Raw genomic sequence first — 18,827 nt, 5'->3', positions numbered from 1 at the left:
GAATTTGTAAACGGCCATTTCTTTGCTTCAACTTTCCCTCTGATTGGTGTAAATAGCGGGACCAATAAGCAGAATATAAGTCCCCAGTGAATGTTTTCAAGGCCTGGGATGATGTGCTTACCCAGCTCCACTCCCTCTGTACATTGACTGGTGCATCAAATAGGAGGCCGGCCCAGATCATCTTGCTGACATTATACATGTTGCCAATGTACCTCTGGCATCGAAAGCATACATATTACATCTGTCCTCAGCAAGGAATACAATTACTATAAATGAGTGAATAAGCAAGAGTTCATGTGTTATTGAACAGTCGGGTTGTGGACTCAAGGGGATGGTGGGGATTTCTGGGGACAAAAGGAAAAGCAATGAAGGATCTGCTTCAGAAAAAGGATTGGGGCATGTTTGCTGGGTGACTTGCGGTGTAAGCCTTCCCTTCATCTCTGTAGGAGACCGCGGCCAAAATATCAACCATTCACTTCATGCCTGAGGAGATGGATTTGTGCTTTTGACCTTCTGTGGAGATGGATTGCCAGGCTGAGACTTGCCTCCAGTCAGGAGGGGAGAGAGCAAGGATATCCCAAGAGCCGGTAACATCAGCTTCCTGTGTTCTTTCACTCACCAAAAGGGGTCCAGGAGGAGACACACACAAATGGCCACATATTGTATGATTCCATTTATGTGAAGTGTCCAGAAGAGGCAAACTATAGGAACAGAGAGTAGATCAGTGGTGTCAGAGGATGGGGAGAGGAGGGAATTGGAACTGACTGCTAATAGGTCTGAGGAAATTTCTGGAATTAGTTGTGATCATTCTCCCACTCTATGAATTTACTAAAAAACACTGAATTTTATACTTTTAAAAGGTGAATGTTATGGCATGTGAATTATATCTCAGTTAAAACAGGGAGATCTAGGGATTGGCTATGCCTAAAACTCAAGAAAAATACACCACGGAAATCCATTTTTGAGAGCTGAGAGGCTGCTTGATCTAATACTCCGGCATGCCTTCTTTCATGCCTCATTGCCCAAGGCAGGCAAGGCTCCTTTTCTCACTCCACTGACTTCACACTTCACCTGAAGGTCAGAAGATCCAGGGCTGTGCCTTCATACAATGTCCTTCTTAGGCAAATAGGGAGTTGGCAGATTTCAAACTTCTTTGACTCCCAAATTCTTCTGCATGCCAGGGCATGAGGAATAACTATATACTGATATTCTGATATAAGCCAAAAAAGGTTAACAAACAGGGAGGTTAGCGACAGCAAAAGTCATGTGAATTAAGAATAATGCAAACCATAGCCAGTTCTTCTTTACAAGTCTTCCTGTTTTGGAGTTTCTTTGCAACATCAATCTTCATCCTTCCAGAAGGTGATAAAAGAATCATAGGAGGTAAAGTGCTCAACTGTGTTTTTCTATTGATTTGTACTTTTCTCATTCAGATTTACAACTTTCAGTGGAACGATTTAATAAGTCATTTAGGAGATCTGCTTTGGCACAAGGTAAATTACACCAGCCTGCAAGTTCTATTTACTGTTCAATCTTCACTATTGTAAAGGTGACTTTTGAGACAATTTCAGGTCATCAGCCTCTATTAGTTGCCCATTATTATCCAGAAAATAATTCTGGGTGAGATTTGTGAGCTGTATAGAAACACACCTATTACAGTCAGAGGATGAAGGCTGTTTAAATGTGTTTGGGTAGTACATAAAACGTAGTCTGAAAACCAAAACGCACTATTAGAGGGAAAGCCTAGTAAGATTTTCTTTTGATATATGATAATCCATCTTATCTTTTATATTCTTTAGCACATAAAACTTAACCAGTCATAGCATTAAAACCTTTTTTTTAATTTGGTGGTCCATAAGAAGCCATGGTGTGGTAGACAGATTGAAAAATTTCTAAACCTTTACACACACACCATCTCCCTGTCCCTAACCCCTGAAATGTAAATTTGCAGTTTCTCTTTATCAAGAGGTAGGATCTAACATATAATATTGTAACTCAACTCTACTTCAATTTTCAAAAAGATTTTCCTTCCCCCTTGAATTTGGTCTGGGCCGTGTGTGTGTGTATAAGACTGACTTTCAGTAGATCTCAGCAAGAGAGCTGCTTTGCTACATACAAAACCCCAACTAGTTTGGCTTTAGGACTTGCTTTGGCCAAGAAAATGTGCCAGGATTGATTCACTTCCCTTCTCTTCCTTAGAACCTTGCTGAGATGTGGACAAGCCCGGGCTAAACTGCTGGATGATAAGAGACATGTTGCCTAGTTATTCTCATCACCCAGCCGACAGCCAGCCAACTGCCCAACATGTCAGTGAAACCATTTTAGACCGATGAACCCCCAGCCTACCTACCAGCCCACCACAGATGCATAAACAAGCCAGCCAAAATCTGCCAAGCCTATCCTAGGTTAGCAGAATCATCCAGTTGATCCATATATTATTTATTGAAAATAAATGCTAATTATTTTAAGCCACTGTTTGGGGGTGGTTTGTTATGCAGCAATAGCTAACGTCACGATGTGCCTTTGTGGTGTATATGTTTTGCACACTATCTATGGAACAGCTCAAACTTCATTGCCTTGGGTGAAATTGCTGAAACTCAGGTACCAAGGGAGAGAATGGAAAGAGGCAGCAACCCATCTTTGGGATCTTGTAGCTAGCATGACCTGGGTTTTATTTTGTAAGAAATAAAAGTTTGCAGAAAACTAGAAAGGAGAATATAAAATATGTTTTTGCCATAAAATTAATAACTGTTTTTATTTTGTAAGATTTGTTTCCAGCCACTGTTTGAAAAAGAAGTAAAACATTTTGGATTTGGCTAAAGTTCTTTTTACCGTTACGTGGATCTCAATCCTTTGCCCTTCTCCCAGTGGCAGTACTATCCTGAGTTTGGGGTAGTGTGGACAAATATTGTGCACATGAAACTTCTTGCTCTTATACTCTTCATCATATTTTAACACATATAGATGCATATTTACATATACTTACATATACATATATACATACATGTATAAATATACATATGTACATAATGTATAAATATACATGTGTACATATACAAAACGACATCAACTTGTGTTTTCACATAGGCACACATTTAGTTCTAAGTGCTGTATAAAAGTCTATCACGTGGATATACTACCCTGTATTAATTCCTTTACCATTGTTGGACATACAGATTGTTTCCAAGTCCCCCTTTTACTAACAGTGCTGCAAAGAACTAGCACTTGTACATAGTTCCTTGTATTCAAATGCCAGTCTTTCTCTAGGTCATACACCCAGAATTGTTGGATGGTCAGACATGTGGGGTTTTTTTCCCCACATTTTCTAGAGTCTAAAGTTACCCCATTAGAAATGGCTTTACAAGAGTTCCCGGGTGTTAAGTTTCAGGGCAGTTGTATTGCAAGACATTTGTAATACAGGGAGCTAAAAGAAGAGAAAAACTGGATGAAAACTTGAAATCGCTTTGAAACTTTCTCCACATTACCTCAACTCACATCGACCCTTCCCTAGCAAGAGTGTTTTTAGGCAGTATTGCAGATTGTTCTTTGATGGGCTCATAGAAATTAGAAATAAAAACAACTTCACAGTGGTAAAAAAGCAGGGTAGGAGGTGATGGTCTGCTACTTTGCTGACTAATTGGTTTCCAGGGCAACTATAAATGACATTATGGAAAGGAGTTGAATGGTCACCCAAGGAATATTTCAAATATTGTATTGAATGGGGCAAACGCAACCCATTAGATAATTTCTGAGGGGTCATGGGTTCATTAGTCCATAAGGCAAACCAGTTCCTTTGGTTTTCTCAACTGAGAGCTCACATTTAAAAACCTGCATTTTGGGATTCCCTGGTGGCGCGGTGGTTGGGAGTCCGCCTGCCGGTGCGGGGGACGCGGGTTCGTGCCCCGGTCCGGGAGGATCCCACATGCTGCGGAGCGGCTGGGCCCGTGAGCCATGGCCGCTGAGCCTGCGCGTCCAGAGCCTGTGCTCCGCGACGGGAGAGGCCACAGCAGTGAGAGGCCCGCGTACCGCAAGGGGAAAAAAAAAAAAAACACCTGCATTTTACCATGCCAAGACGTGATATGGTAAACATACTATGGTACAATCAAGGTTAGGTCAAACAACATTCTCTCTGTAAACAGGAGAAAATCACTCTTGTTGCTTAAGGAGTAAGTAGCTGAATGTTCTTAGATTTTACACATCCTGTGTCAAAAGTGAATGAGCCTATCTTCCCCATAAATGTTCTTCTCAACAAATTGCGTGTACCCTTTGTCCTTTGGGTTTAGTCCAGACTGGTAGATCATGACAGGATGATGTCAACATAACTGTATTGCTTTCAATGTGCAACCATATCTGAGAGCCACCTGAGGTTTTTTGATTTATGTCAGGTTACATTATAGATGCTCCGTAATGCAGCTGCTCTTAGTATAAAATTGCTGATTTGTAGAAGTAATACTCTATCATGCATTTCATACAGAAAAACAAGGAGAAATAAAACTATTGGAAAACTACATCTTTGTCTTCAAAACTTCCAAGCCAGACCGATCACAGAATCATGATTAAAATAATATCGATGAAGTGAACTCCTGCTTGCTCCCAGAAATCACTCTAAAGGGAACACCTGATGCTGGGTTTTTTTGCTCTGCCCTCGCTGTTTGGAATCAAGGCTTTGGTTTTGGAAATATCCAGCATATTTTGTACCCTTAAGGGAAATTTTATAAAGAGGTTTCAGGTGTTGCCACTTTTTCAGTGATTATCTGGCAGTTCCAAATCCACCGGTCTCTGCTCTGCTATGTTTTGCGGGAAATGGGGCTCTGCATACCACCTTTTTTCCTGTGCTGGCTTGCTTCCCGTTTCTGCCAGTAGAGGGCACTGGAGAGGGAAGACGGAGGCAGGGAGGCGGGGTTTCAGCCTGACGGGCTCGCTTTTCCGGTCCCGGAGGCGAGGGCACCTAGCCCTGGCGGCCGCAGCTGGTTGTAGCTTGCTCCTTCTTTCAGCACTTCCAGAAGCAGCCTACTGGGAGGCCCCCCCTTCCTCAGGAGCCCCTTCTCTAAACCCCTGGTCCCAGCGGCAGCGGGGTAGCAGCGCTCGCTCCTCCACAGGTATCAACACGTTTTACACATTTGGAAAGTTCCTGATACATTTACCAAATTGCTTTCCAGACGAATTATTGTGATTTACACTCTCACTGGTTATGTGTGAAAATGCTTCTAGAAGGCCCACTCCCATGCATTGGTTGTTCTTAATTAACTCATTATTGTCTTCTACCCGCAAAGCCTAAAATATGTATTATCTGGTGCTTTATAGATAAAGTTTGCCAAACCTGATCCAGGTTTTCAAATATATTACAATTGTGGGGCTTCCCTGGTGGCACAGTGGTTGAGAGTCCGCCTGCCGATGCAGGGGACGCGGGCTCGTGCCCCGTTCCGGGAAGATCCCACATGCCTCGGAGCGGCCGGGCCGTGAGCCATGGCCGCTAAGCCTGCGCGTCCGGAGCCTGTGCTCCGCGGCGGGAGAGGCCGCGGCAGTGAGAGGCCCGCGTAACGCAAAAAAAAAAAAAAAAAAAAAAAAAAAAAAATATATATATATATATATATATTACAGTTGTGCCTGCCTATTTTTTATATTTTCAGAGTTATTTTTCAGTAGCTGTTGTTAGGCCCATTTGAACCCTCATTACTGAGGCATTTTCCTCCTTTTTAATTGATTTTATTTGTCAAAGTGACCACTTTTATGGTTTTTTTCCTCAAGAAATTTGCAGTTGGATTTATCAATAAGGTATGTTGTTGTTTTCTAATATATTTCTTTTTATGCTTTAATTATTTTCTTCATTCTGCTTAATCTTAAAAAATCATTTTCTGAAAATGTTAAGGTATTATTTTTATTATTATTAAACCAACCAACCCCCATTTCTTTTAAAAAATCACCATACGAACATTTTCAGCCTCCCCAAAGCTTTCCAAGTTAAAACGAAAAGGCACAGACACATCGAAGCACAACTAAAAAGAAGGGGGAAAAAATCATCCATCCTCCCACCACCATAGCAGGTGCCATAATCATTTGGAGTTTTTTCTTATCTTCTCTTTGAGGCACGTGTGTTTCAAAGGTTAGTTGAAGTCCTTCTGTTCTCTGATATTTAAATTAAATTTGCCTAAGTGCCCTTTTCCACACTCTCTGGGAAATCTAATCCCCTGGTCCACGTTTCTGTGACTCCAATGGGACTTTTCTGACGTCTGTATCAGTTTCTTCTCCATAGCCTTCCTCTCCTCAACCATTTTCTCTCTCTTTTTTAAAAAATTAATTTAGTTTTGGCTGCATTGAGTCTTCGCTGCTGCGCCCCAGCTTTCTCTAGTTGTGGCGAGCGGGGGCTACTCTTCGTGTGGTGTGCGGGCTTCTTATTGTGGTGGCTTCTCTTGTTGCGGAGCACGGGCTCTAGGTGCGCGGGCTTCAGTAGTTGTGGCACGTGGGCTCAGTAGTTGTGGCTCGCGGGCTCTAGAGCGCAGGCTCAGTAGTTGTGGCACACGGGCTTAGTTGCTCCACAGCATGTGGGATCTTCCCGGACCAGGGCTCGAACCCATGTCCCCCGCATTGGCAGGTGGATTCTTAACCACTGTGCGGCAAAGGAAGTCCCTCTTTTTTTTTTCGTTTTCCTGGGAGGAGTTATCAACTTTGATCCTTTTATCACTAGTCAATTACAAGTTGCTTCTCATCAGCAGACTTAAATTCAACAACTATAGTTTTTGGTTTCCAAGAAGTCTTTGTTTCTCCTGACCTGTTTTCTGTTTAATAAGACAAGTATTGATAGAATTGGGAAAAAATGCTTTCTTCAAAGATGGGATTCTGAAACCCCTGACACTGAAACCGTGGATTAAAAAAAAAAAATCTTTCCAGAGGTTAGAATATGATTATATTTTGTGGCTTACTTCCGTTGCCAGATGATTTCACTCTTTCTTAGATGATTCTCCATGTCTTACTTGTAGTTCAGGAGAGGCATTTTTCATCCACCCTGCTCACACTGCCACCTGAACAGAATGAGGTTTTTTGCTTTGAAGCTATAAAAGAAGATGATGGAGTTGGCTTGTTTTAAAATTCTTTTAAAGTATCTTAAAGTTTTGAAATACTAAATGGGACATCAGAACCTTAAGTTGAGTGCATTTATTGCTGCGTAATGACAAAGCTTGGTGGTTTAAAACGACAGTATTCCTTTTCACTGCCCTGTCAGTTACCTAGACTGTCACGTAGTTCCCCACAGTGTTGGCTGTGGCCACTCCTGCGACTGTATTGAGCTGAGAGCTCAGCTGGGGCTGAAACGTCCCAGATGGCTTCACTCAAGACTGGCACCGCACCTGGGGTGCCTGCTATGTCTGGGGACTGGTGGGGACTGTCCAGCAGGGGACACAGACTTCCACATGGTGACTCATGGTGCCAAAAGCAAAGCAGAAGCCACCAGGCATCTTCCACCATATTCTGCTGTCAAAGCAAGTCACAGGGCCACTCCAGATTCAGAGGGAGAGAAAATAAACTCCATGCCTTGACGGAGAGAGCAGAATGCACCACAGCCAGGGGAGAACTCCTTGGCAGCCATATTTGCAGACAAAACTTAATGTAGGGCCTTCCCTGGTGGCACAGTGGTTAAGAATCCGCCTGCCAACACAGGGGACATGGGTTCTAGCCCTGGTCCGGGAAGATCCCACATGCCACAGAACAACCAAGCCCGTGCACCACAGCTACTGAGCCTGCACTCTAGAGCCCGTGAGCCACAGCTACTGAAGCCCGTGCACCTAGAGCCCATGCTCTGCAACAAGAGAAGCCACTGCAATGAGAAGCCTGTGCACCGCAACGAAGAGTAGCCCCCGCTCGCTGCAACTAGAGAAAAGCCCGTGCACGGCAACGAAACCCAACGCAGCCAAAAATAAATACAAAAATAAATAATTAAAAAAAAACTTGAATGTAAATCCCATGAATTACATTCAGGAAAATAATCCCCTAGATGCTGAAAATTTACATATCTGGTATTCATTGTGCCATGGGACAGTGTGGATAAATAATTAAATGTCTAGTGCATCGGTCAGTAAAGGGCCAGGTAGTAAATCATTTAGACATTCTGGGCCATACAGTTTGCACTGCAACCACTCAACCTCTGCCATTAGAGTGCGAAAGCACCACAGAAAATATAGACATAAATAGATAGGGCTGGGTTCCAGTACAACTGTTTTTACTAAAAGCAGGTGGTGGTCAGGATTTGTCCTGCAGACTGTGTTTTGCCACCCCTGGTCTAGAGAAATCCTGTAGTGCTTTTCCTGCTTTCTAAAGGGATTTAAAATTACCTAGGGAGGAGATTTCAGATTCTAATAATACCCACATAAACTGTCTGAAACTAACTAAAGTTAATATAATAATGAACAAGTAGTGAGCTCGTACTTGTTATTTTTGTACCGTTAGCATCACCCCATGCTAATAGCATCAAGCAGCATTTGTAGAGTCTGTTTATGACTTGAGAGTGGTGCATGGTGGTACATCCTTTTTCCTTACTTGATTACCATTGCCTTTTAGATTCTATAAAATCACTTAATGTCCTCAGAGAAAGGATATTTGATAATGTGAAATCCTATTTGGTAAGCAGAAGGCAAACAGTGGGATAGTTGCTATTTTCAAAATACATTTACTAGCTTTATGTTCCCGTGACTCCAAATATTTGAGTTCTTGGGCTCTTAATAATGAAGCTAAAGCAAAGTCATGACTTCAAAACCCTCTTGACCACTTTTTGGTAGTAAATGATTTTTTTTGACCTCTGCACTTTTCTGTAAACTCTCAACATCTCATATTTCATTCGTGAAACATTAGTACTGATAAATGGAATATTTCCTGCCGCATCAGCAAACAAAGGATGTCACAGTCATCAGTGATTGCAGCCAGGTGAGCTGGTGAGCCCTGAGGGAAGTCAGGAAGGGAAGAATACCTGCCATCTAGCAGCCATCAGGCTGCAGCCACTCCCCGCGGTGAGCCCTGAGGAAACTCAGGATGTGAGAACACAGGATACTGGCCCCAGACTGCTGAGGTGCAGATCAAAGGAAGCATTTCAGTGAGCCCAGACTCCTGCATCTTCCCATACATAGAAAAGCGCTACATTCCTTAACTTGACATATCTGGTTTTCGTTAATTAACAATAATCTTCTGATGTTCAGACTACCTGCCCTTTGTTACAAAACTTCTATATAACCTGGCTCCCCCCTCACCTCCTCGGAGCAGTTGCTCAGAGCTGTCTGAAACACTGTCTCCTGGGATGCAGTCCTCATTGTGCCCCAAATAAAACTTAACTCACAACTCTCACATTGTGCATTTTTTTAAAAGTCAGCAGTGCTTTATGAGATCGTAGTTGGGTTTTTTTCACATCCACACATGCCCATATGTGGGTGGAAATTGTGGAGAGTTTTTTATTAGTATGCACACCATTTTTTTGTTTGCTTGTTTTGTTTGTTTTGCACAGCATTTAAAAGTATAAGATATCCCAGGGAAATTAATATCCATCCTCAGCACGAAGGGTACTTCTTTTCATCTAGATATTTTTGTGTGTGAGCATTAGATAATTCAGGTATGGCATTCTTCTCAGTGCTACAATATGACTTACATTAAATCCAAAGAGAGTATTTCCTTTTGAAATTAAAATAGGGACACGAAACGATATGTAATCTATGAAAAAGTAAATGTTTTTCAAACTTATAGTCATAGTATTGACCTTTACAACTCTCAGATATTACTCTGCTATTTCATTCCTAGTTACCATAGTTTATTTTCTACCTGCGAGTGAGACACCAGAACAGAAAAGCTCGTGCTGCCCTCTGGGCTTCGTTTTCTAGTCTGTAAGAGCTCAGGTGGAAACGTTGCTTTTTGTTGTCCTGTCCTCATGTTTTCCAGCTCGCCACCTGGGCTGTCACACCCCCAGCCCCAGAGGTGTGTGCCTATTGTATGCACGGAGGGGCTTGAGAAAACCCTCACCTCCCTGGAGAGTGGCTTTGACTAAGTGTCTGTTTTGTAAATGTGAAGGGATTCCTTTTGCTTCTCCCATGGATCCCTTGTCTGTATTGCTCGCGGACCTAGACTCTGTCATACAGAGTGCAGTAAGTCAGAAAGAGAAAGACAAATACCGTATGCTAACATATATATATGGAATCTAAGAAAAGAAATGTCATGAAGAACCTAGGGGTAAGACGGGAATAAAGATGCAGATCGGGCCTCCCTGGTGGCACAGTGGTTGAGAGTCTGCCTGCTGATGCAGGGGACACGGGTTCGTGCCCCGGTCCGGGAAGATCCCACATGCTGCAGAGCGGCTGGGCCCGTGAGCCATGGCCGCTGAGCCTGCGCGTCCGGAGCCTGTGCTCCGCAACGGGAGAGGCCACAAAAGTGAGAGGCCCGCATACTGCAAAAAAAAAAAAAAAAAAAAAGATGCAGACCTACTAGAGCATGGACTTGAGGATACAGGGAGGGGGAAGGGTAAGCTGTGACGAAGTGAGAGAGTGGCATGGACATATATACACAACCAAATGTAAAATAGACAGCTAGTGGGAAGCAGCCGCATAGCACGGGGAGATCAGCTCGGTGCTTTGTGACCACCTAGAGGGGTGGGATAGGGAGGTTGGGAGGGAGGGAGATGCAAGAGGGAGGAGATATGGGGATATATGTATATGTATAACCGATTCACTTTGTTATAAAGCAGAAACTGACACACCATTGTAAAGCAATTATACTGCAATAAAGATGTTAAAAAAAATAGCATTGGGCATTCGGTGGCTTCATGCAGACAACACATTTTAGGTTGAAATTTTCAACATCACTAGAATAGCAGTTGTTGCCTGAGCTCCTCCTCCTCCTGCCACAGAAAGTTCCTTCTCAGCTCCTGCACCCACCATGAATCTCTCCAGGAACTGTCTCAGAAATGAAATAAAAATAAATAGAATCCGGGCTTCCCTAGTGGCGCAGTGGTTAAGAATCCGCCTGCCAATGCAGGGAACATGGGTTCGAGCCGTGGTCCGGGAAGATCCCACGTGCTGCAGAGCAACTAAGCCTGTGTGCCACAACTACTGAGCCTGCACTCTAGAGCCCACGAGGCACAACTACTGAGCCCGCGTGCCACAACTACTTGAAGCGCACGTGCCTAGAGCCCGTGCTCCGCAACAAGAGAAGCCACCGCAATGAGAAGCCCACGCACCGCAACGAATAGTAGCCCCCGCTCACCGCAACTAGAGAAAGCCCGCACGCGGCAACGAAGACCCAACGCAGCCAAAAATAAATAAATAAAGTAAATAAATAAATAGAATCCATTCCTCACACCTTTGTTTGGAAGTGGCTTTTGCCTTCTTCTTTGGCCCTTTCAGAATGATGCTTCTTCCTTTGTACTACCTTTTCATTTCATGATTTTTTTTCCTTCAACTCCAGAGCACTCAGCCTGAAGACTGGCTCCACCCCTCCTACTGGATGAGATCAGGCTTCTAGAACCCGGCACAGAGCCTGGATCTCTGGGAGGGGCTGTTTCTCTTTTCTGCTTCCTTGAGGAAAATCAGTGCACGGTGATGCACAGACCTTATTCTATTTCATCCACCAGCCAGCTGACTGGCACTTTTTTTAGACATATGAAGTTACCGTGCATTGGGTTAGCCTCTCTAAGCTTCCTTTCGAACCCATCTCCTTTGATTCTTGTCCTATTTCCTTTTCAACCATCTGTTGAAGTATCTTCTTTAGAGGTACTGAAATTCAGACATGAAATACGCTTGTGAGGTGATTCAGGGCTTGAGAGGGGAATCAAGGATCCACTATGAAACAGAAAAGCCCTTTTCCTATATTTTCTAAAAGGCACAGAATAGTTTGAAAGTGCAAGTAATGAATTTTTTGAAGACTTAGAAATGACAGTTATTTCATTTCAATTTCCTCGATTACTGTGGAAATTGCCACCTCCTAAGGATGTGGGCCTTGGCAGGTGGAAAATGAACACTTTAATTTTCAGCCTAATTGCCTGCATAGAAACATCTGGATGCATTCCGTGGATACCTCACAGTATGTATTGTTGAGAAATTATTCTTCCAATAGACTGTTCAATACTACCAAACTGATTATTTTATCTTTAATGTCTCATTGTAAACAATAATCTTAAGTAGGATATTCTTTTACCAAGGATAGTATCCTATTTCCCACATTTCCTATATCTAAATGTACCAAATCTAATCTTTTGCAGGAACACACCACAAAATTAGCTCGCTATCAGGATGTGCAAAAAGAGTGATATAATGCAAATTGTTTTCAGTGTTGATGACTGAATTGTATATTTCAATCAAGTCAGCCAAAGAGCATCTGAGCATATTTTAGTCACCTTAAAATATGGAGTTATTTATTTATTTATTTATTTATTTATTTATTTATTTATTGCAGTACGTGGGCCTCTCACTGTTGTGGCCTCTCCCGTTGCGGAGCACAGGCTCCGGACGCGCAGGCCCAGCGGCCACGGCTCACGGGCCCAGCCACTCCGCGGCATGTGGGATCTTCCCGGACCTGGGCACGAACCCGTGTCCCCTGCATCGGCAGGCGGGCTCTCAACCACTGCACCACCAGGTAAGCCCTTATATTCTTATTTTTAAATTAAAACAGCAAATACTCACCTCGAAGTTTAGAAGTTTTCGTGTGTTTCTGAAAGGCGCACCTTTCCAGGGACAGATCTTTCATGTCAATCAAGCCATACATTCTGTTCATTTCTATTTCTGTTGTCAGGTCTGGCTACTTCTCAGCTCTGGGGGATAAAAATGAGAAAGGGTGAGGTCCAGGCCGTGGCTCCTGCTTTTACATCAGCTTATTTCTGTCAAAACTGGGATTTTTTCCACGGAGAAGCAGGGGGTAATTCTAAGACCATTCTATGATTTCTGTTTAATCCCTCACAGAGAGAACAAAGCAGGGCTGAATTATCTGGCAGGAGATTTTAGAAATTTAGAGGCGAGGTCAAGGAGCGAATCTTGGCTAAGTGCTTCCTGAAACGTGTGCCTGTGTGATCTGGCTGGAGGCTTGTGCCAAGAGGATGCGTGAGGAGGAGGACGGGCGCGGATGTAACTCCTGCGCACGTCCTCACTTAAGGCGCGGGTGTAGCTCCTGCGGGCCAGAGCTTCCCGCACGTCCTCACATACGCCTCCCAACAACAACTCAGGGGGATCTGGGTCCCCGTTGAGCTGACAAAAGCCTGAGACACACGGATAAATAACAGGCAGCCAAGAAGGGAAAGGCAGGGATCTGAACCCAGATCTGCCTCCCAGAGGTCATGTATCTCCCACTGCCAGGGCCCGTGATGCCTTCGTGGGCCCCATCTTCCACCAAAAAGTATTAAAAATTATCTTTTAATACTATTTATTACTACTACTATTTACTACTGTTTTGGTGTAAAGACAAATCTAATCCAGGCTGGAGTCATTTTTATATGTACATTATTATTATACTCTTTTTTTCTTCTGATTTTTTTTTAAAAATATTTATTTATTTATTTATTTGGTTGCACTGGGTCTTAGTTGCAGCTCAAGGGCTCCTTAGTTGTGGCTCACCGGCTCCTTAGTTGCAGCATGGGGGCTCCTTAGTTGTGACATGCAGGCTCCTTAGTTGTGGCACACGGGCTCCTTAGTTGTGGCATGTGAACTCTTAGTTGCAGCAGGCATGTAGGATCTAGTTCCCTGACCAGGGATCGAATCTGGGCCCCCTTGCATTGGGAGTGCAGAGTCTTATCCACTGTGCCAACAGGGAAGTCCCCTCTTGTGATTTTAAAAGAAATGAAAATGCAAATAATTTGTGTGGGCCTCTAGACATACTGTGGGCCCTGGATTCCAGGCTTCTTGTGTCTAGTGGAGAATGTTGCCTGGCCCCTCTAACACGATTCTTCCTTCAGTTTCTTTGTTTTCTAGGAGAAGGGGAAGTTAAGGGAAGCCAAAGCTTTGGGGTCAAGAGGAGGGGGATTTGTTATAGAAGCAGAGAGTATCTGGCACTGAGCAGAGTTTGAAAGTTACTGTGATCAGTCGTTTTTCAAAACCTTTTATTAGTGCTGGAACCCTTTGTGGTAAAAAGATGCGTTATTATATTCACTGTCAGTACAGCTGGCCCTCCACATCCTTGGTTCTGCGTCAGCGAATTCAACCAACCATGGGTTGAAGATATTTGGAAAAATAATGTCCAAAAAGTTCCCAAGAGGAAAACTTGAGTTTGCCACACAATGACAGCTATTTACATTACATTGTATTTATACCTATTTACATAGCATTTACATTGCGTTAGGTATTATAAGTAATCTAGAGCTGATTTTAAGTAGGTATACAAGAGTATGTGTGTAGGTTATAGGCAGATACCATACCATTTTATATAAGGGACTTGAGCATCCTCGGATTTTGGTATCCAAGGAGGGTCTTGGAAACAATCCCCTGTGGATACCGAGGGACGACTGTATATAAAATTGGTTGAAGTGGGCGAGTGCTGGAGCTCTCATTCCCAAACACTCTGCCATTCCGAAGGGCTCTTGACGGACCCTCGCTGACCCTGAAGGTGCATTGGAACAAAATCTCAAACCTCACCTCTTTCCCAGGGCAGGTCAGTGAGGCTCAGAAAAGCTGAGCTGCTCACAATTGCTCAGTGGTTCAATAACACTTGGACCCAGGCCTGGGAATCTGGATCCCGAGCCTGGCCTGTTTCACTAGCCTCCTCGTCCTTTCATTATGCCTACCTGGTCCAAAGAGTCACAGCCAAATCCAGTTTTGACTTCTCGAAACATGATTCAACTGGAAGATAAGTGGAAATGATGATTGATTAATATTGAAAATGAATGAAAGAATGAATGGGGAAGACATTGCAACACCAGGAGAGGTTTGGGGTTTTTTTTTGCAAGGTGTCCTTTGGCTTGAAACTCAGGCCATCAGGTCCTCCTCATCCTCCCTGTGATGGGCTCAGTTGTCCCTGTGAGGTTTGCTCCTGAAGATCCTGGGAATAAAGGGCTGGAGAGGAAGATACCTCATCTGGGGAAGGGTAGAAGATTCTAGAGTATTTTGTGAGTACAGACTCATGCTTGTCCTTCCATGTCACCCTTCTGTCAGTGCTGCTTCTGCTCTGGACTTCATTCTCTTCTACATCTGGGGGCTTCTAAGGAGAAAGTAAGGTGTGAGCTTCAGAAAATAGAGGTTCGAATCCTAGCTCTGCTGAGTAACCTTGGGCAATTTATGTAATCCCTGGACATTTCTGTTGTTCCTTCTCTACAGTAGAAAACAATGATGCCTGTTAGCTCACAGCATTGCTTTGAAGACCATTTGTGATAATATCTGAAATAGCACTGAGTAGCCTCCCTCTTGGATATATATCTCAGAGAAATTCTCACACAGATACAGAAGGAACATTTATGAAGGTGTTCATCATGACATTTATAGTGGTGGGAGTGTGGGAGGTTATTAGTCAACTGTGGTGAAAGCATACTCTGGAATATCTCTTAGCAATGAGAAGGAACGTACATACTGGATTTGCACACAGCAACGTGGGTAGATCTTGAAAACAGTGCTGTGTGAAAAAAAAGTCAGAACGAGAATGCTGTGGGTTTAGAGCCCAATGCCATGCATGTAACATCAAATACATGTACACAAACACACCCCTAAATGCTATACAAGGTCATATACAAATAAAAGATACACATCAAATACACTAGAGTGGTAGAGTGGGGGAATGGGGATAGAGAATAAACAAAAGAAAATCAGGCCTTGTAGAGTCCAATGATGAAAATGTGCCACAAACCAGGGAGTTCGATTAATTTAACCTTCTGCATCTGAAACCCTAAACTAAAATTGCTTAGCAGTGAGCCAGTCACATAGTAGGCCTGGTTATATCTAACTCTGGACCAGGATTTTTCAGTCTCAGCATGAGTAACATTTTGGATTGGATCACTTTGTCATGGGGGTGCTGGCTTATGCATTGTAGGACATTTAGCAGCATTCCTGGCCTGCAACAACTGGTTGCCAGTAGCATCCCTTCCCCAGTTGTGTCAATCCAAAATATGTCCAGACATTGCCCAAGACCCTAGGGGTGCAGAGTCACCCCTGGTGGAGAACCACTGACTTAGAGAGTAGTGATAGAGAAACTGAGGATGCACGACCAGAATAGTCTCACTACTATGTGCTGGGTGAAGTTAGAGGTAAAAAAAATCTGTATTTGGTATGAGAAAGTTACATTCAGGCAGAGAAGCAAAGAAAGAAAGAAACAGGGAGAACAAAGTATCAACAACAATCGGACCTCCGTACCACTAATAGAATTCCCTTTGGAAAACACTCGCCATCAGAAGGCACAAGCGTATTTCAGTTGTAATGAAGTTAAGGAGAAGCACTTCATCATTATGATGTTTGTGTATGAGTATATATATACATATGTACACACTCACATGGTTGATTCTTTCTTCATTTAGTCGTAAGACGATAGTATCCTGAATATTATTGCTTCTTCCCCTGTCGGTTCTGAGTACGATGAATTATTGTACTTTTCTTTTTGAGTCATCTTCTAAACAGATAGTCCATACTTTGACAGAGTGAAAGATTATTCATTCTTCAGGAGAAATTTGGGGACTTCCTATCATATAGTGAGTGTTCAATAAATACCGACTGGACAATATCTGCTTTCATTTTGTCTGCTCTGTGGTATACATTTTAATGCATCCTTGTGTACCTTGTATTCTGTCACTTGTAATTTATGTCCTCTTGGAAAGGTAGATCTTCAGTTTAAATATATTATTAGCATCCCTTGAAAACATCTGTTTTGTAAGCATCCCATCAATTCTGTTTCCACAACATGGTGATGATCATATTGGAAGATGTTAGAAGAGGTAAAGAAAAAGGGGAATGAGGATGTTATAGCTTTCTAAAACTCTGGCTGGTGTTAACTGAAAATGAGGGCACTTTTATTCCCCTTGTCATTTTGATGTATCTCCAAATTTTTGTAAACGGATTTTCTTTTAAGCTTCAAAGATTACAAGCTATGCAATATTCCACCTCAGCTGCTGTAATTGATTAGCTGCATCTTCCATTTTAACAGTGTGGTGGCCAGGGTAAAAAATAATAGATGATAGTTCCAGCCTTCTAAGTTGAACTTCAGTCTGTTGCATTTCAGCCTAGGACAAAAGAGTTTCCTTAGAGGGTCTAAGTTTCTCTTTGACCTCAGTGTTTTCAAGTGTGATGCATACTTAATTTTGCAGAAACTCTTCATTTCCGTCTATAAAGATGTGCTACTTGGGTTTTGCTATAAACTAAAGTTAGTTCCTACACTCAGATAGCTGGGAGGAAGACCAAAACAAAGCCTCTTTTAGACAGTAAGTTCACTCAGGGTCAATACATGGATCTGAAAGAAAATACTTTTCTCAGATAACAGAAAAACTCGTCATTTTCTCAATCCAGTCCTTTATGTATGAAAATGTATTAGTATCCCATAAATTTGGAAATGTGTATGCATCACTACAGCATTTTAAAGAAAATTCCCATTCAGATGTATACCTCAAAACACTAAACTGAGAAAAAGGTTTCAATATATCAAAATTCCAATTTGAACTGCTTGCCCAAAGTTTTACATAAGGTAGGAATTTTTTCAACTACATTTACAAAATAGGGAAAACTGACTGGTAAATTTGGGATAATGTAAACCTGCTAATCTTTGAGTTCTTTAAACTGTTCTCACATAGAAGCTTCCTCATCAACAGATTACCACTTGCAACCATTTCTCAACCTCCATTCAGAGTGACCAGTGATAGTGAAGTGATGGCCCCGTACCTGGATCTATGGTTGGCCCTGTACCTGGACCAGGATTTGGAATCTGCAGGAATATGGGTTGCTGAGAGCCAGGTGACCAGTGATAGTGAAGTGATGGCCCCGTACCTGGATCTATGGTTGGCCCTGTACCTGGACCAGGATTTGGAATCTGCAGGAATATGGGTTGCTGAGAGCCAGGTGGTCTATTAAGGTCCAAGCCAATAGGGAGGCAGCTGAGAGTCAGACTACTTGAAGTTCCCCTCAAACAGCAGGGCCAAAGGCTTAGAGGGGAACTAGGCAGAGGTCATGACTTCACAGTTCAGAGCCCAGTGGGGATAAAATCAGAGGTTTGGGGCAAGGCAGAATGGAGAAACCATTGTCAAAATAGCCCCTTGCACGCTCTCGAATTGTCCTCCGGTCCCATTTCATAGACATACGCCATAGTTGCAAGGAGAGGGGACTGAAAATATGAGTCTTTCTTAAGTGATGGGGAGCACCCATGTGCTGCTGGAAGATTAGAAGGCTTGCTCAGATTGCCTGAGGGGGTCACTGAGGAGGCCTAGGTGGCCACCGGGCCAGTAACATTTTCAGAGGGGACCACGGCTGCCTGGACACAGAGCCCCACGGCGGACTCCTGAGAGCCACACAGCTGTCACAACAGAGCATAGACATAAGATACCATGACGTACGGAGCCAGTGGCACATTGATGAGGACAGGTGAGCTGCAAAGGAGGGATGCATTTGCTCTTCCTTATGTGACCTCGTGCCTGCATACTGTCCGTGATGTTATGGCCCACAGAAGCATAGAGCAAAGGATTCAATTATTATCATTTCATTCTGCCTCTTTTATAGAATCTAAACGTTAGTAAAAAACCATGTTAGAATAATTGCTGTCATTTCTTAGGCTATTGCTCTATTTGGAGCTTTTGAAAACAATCTAACTTACTTTCTAAAATCTTGACTGTCCTGTAGAGATCTGGAAAATTTCTTATGAATGGGGAAAGCAGGGAAACAGCAATGTATATTACCCATGAAGAAGAAAATTCTGTT

Source organism: Mesoplodon densirostris, chromosome X, assembly GCF_025265405.1.
Source record: "Mesoplodon densirostris isolate mMesDen1 chromosome X, mMesDen1 primary haplotype, whole genome shotgun sequence".
Lineage (NCBI taxonomy): Eukaryota > Metazoa > Chordata > Mammalia > Artiodactyla > Ziphiidae > Mesoplodon > Mesoplodon densirostris.
The sequence above is the reverse complement of the archived record's forward strand: the minus strand, read 5'-3'. Positions refer to the sequence as shown.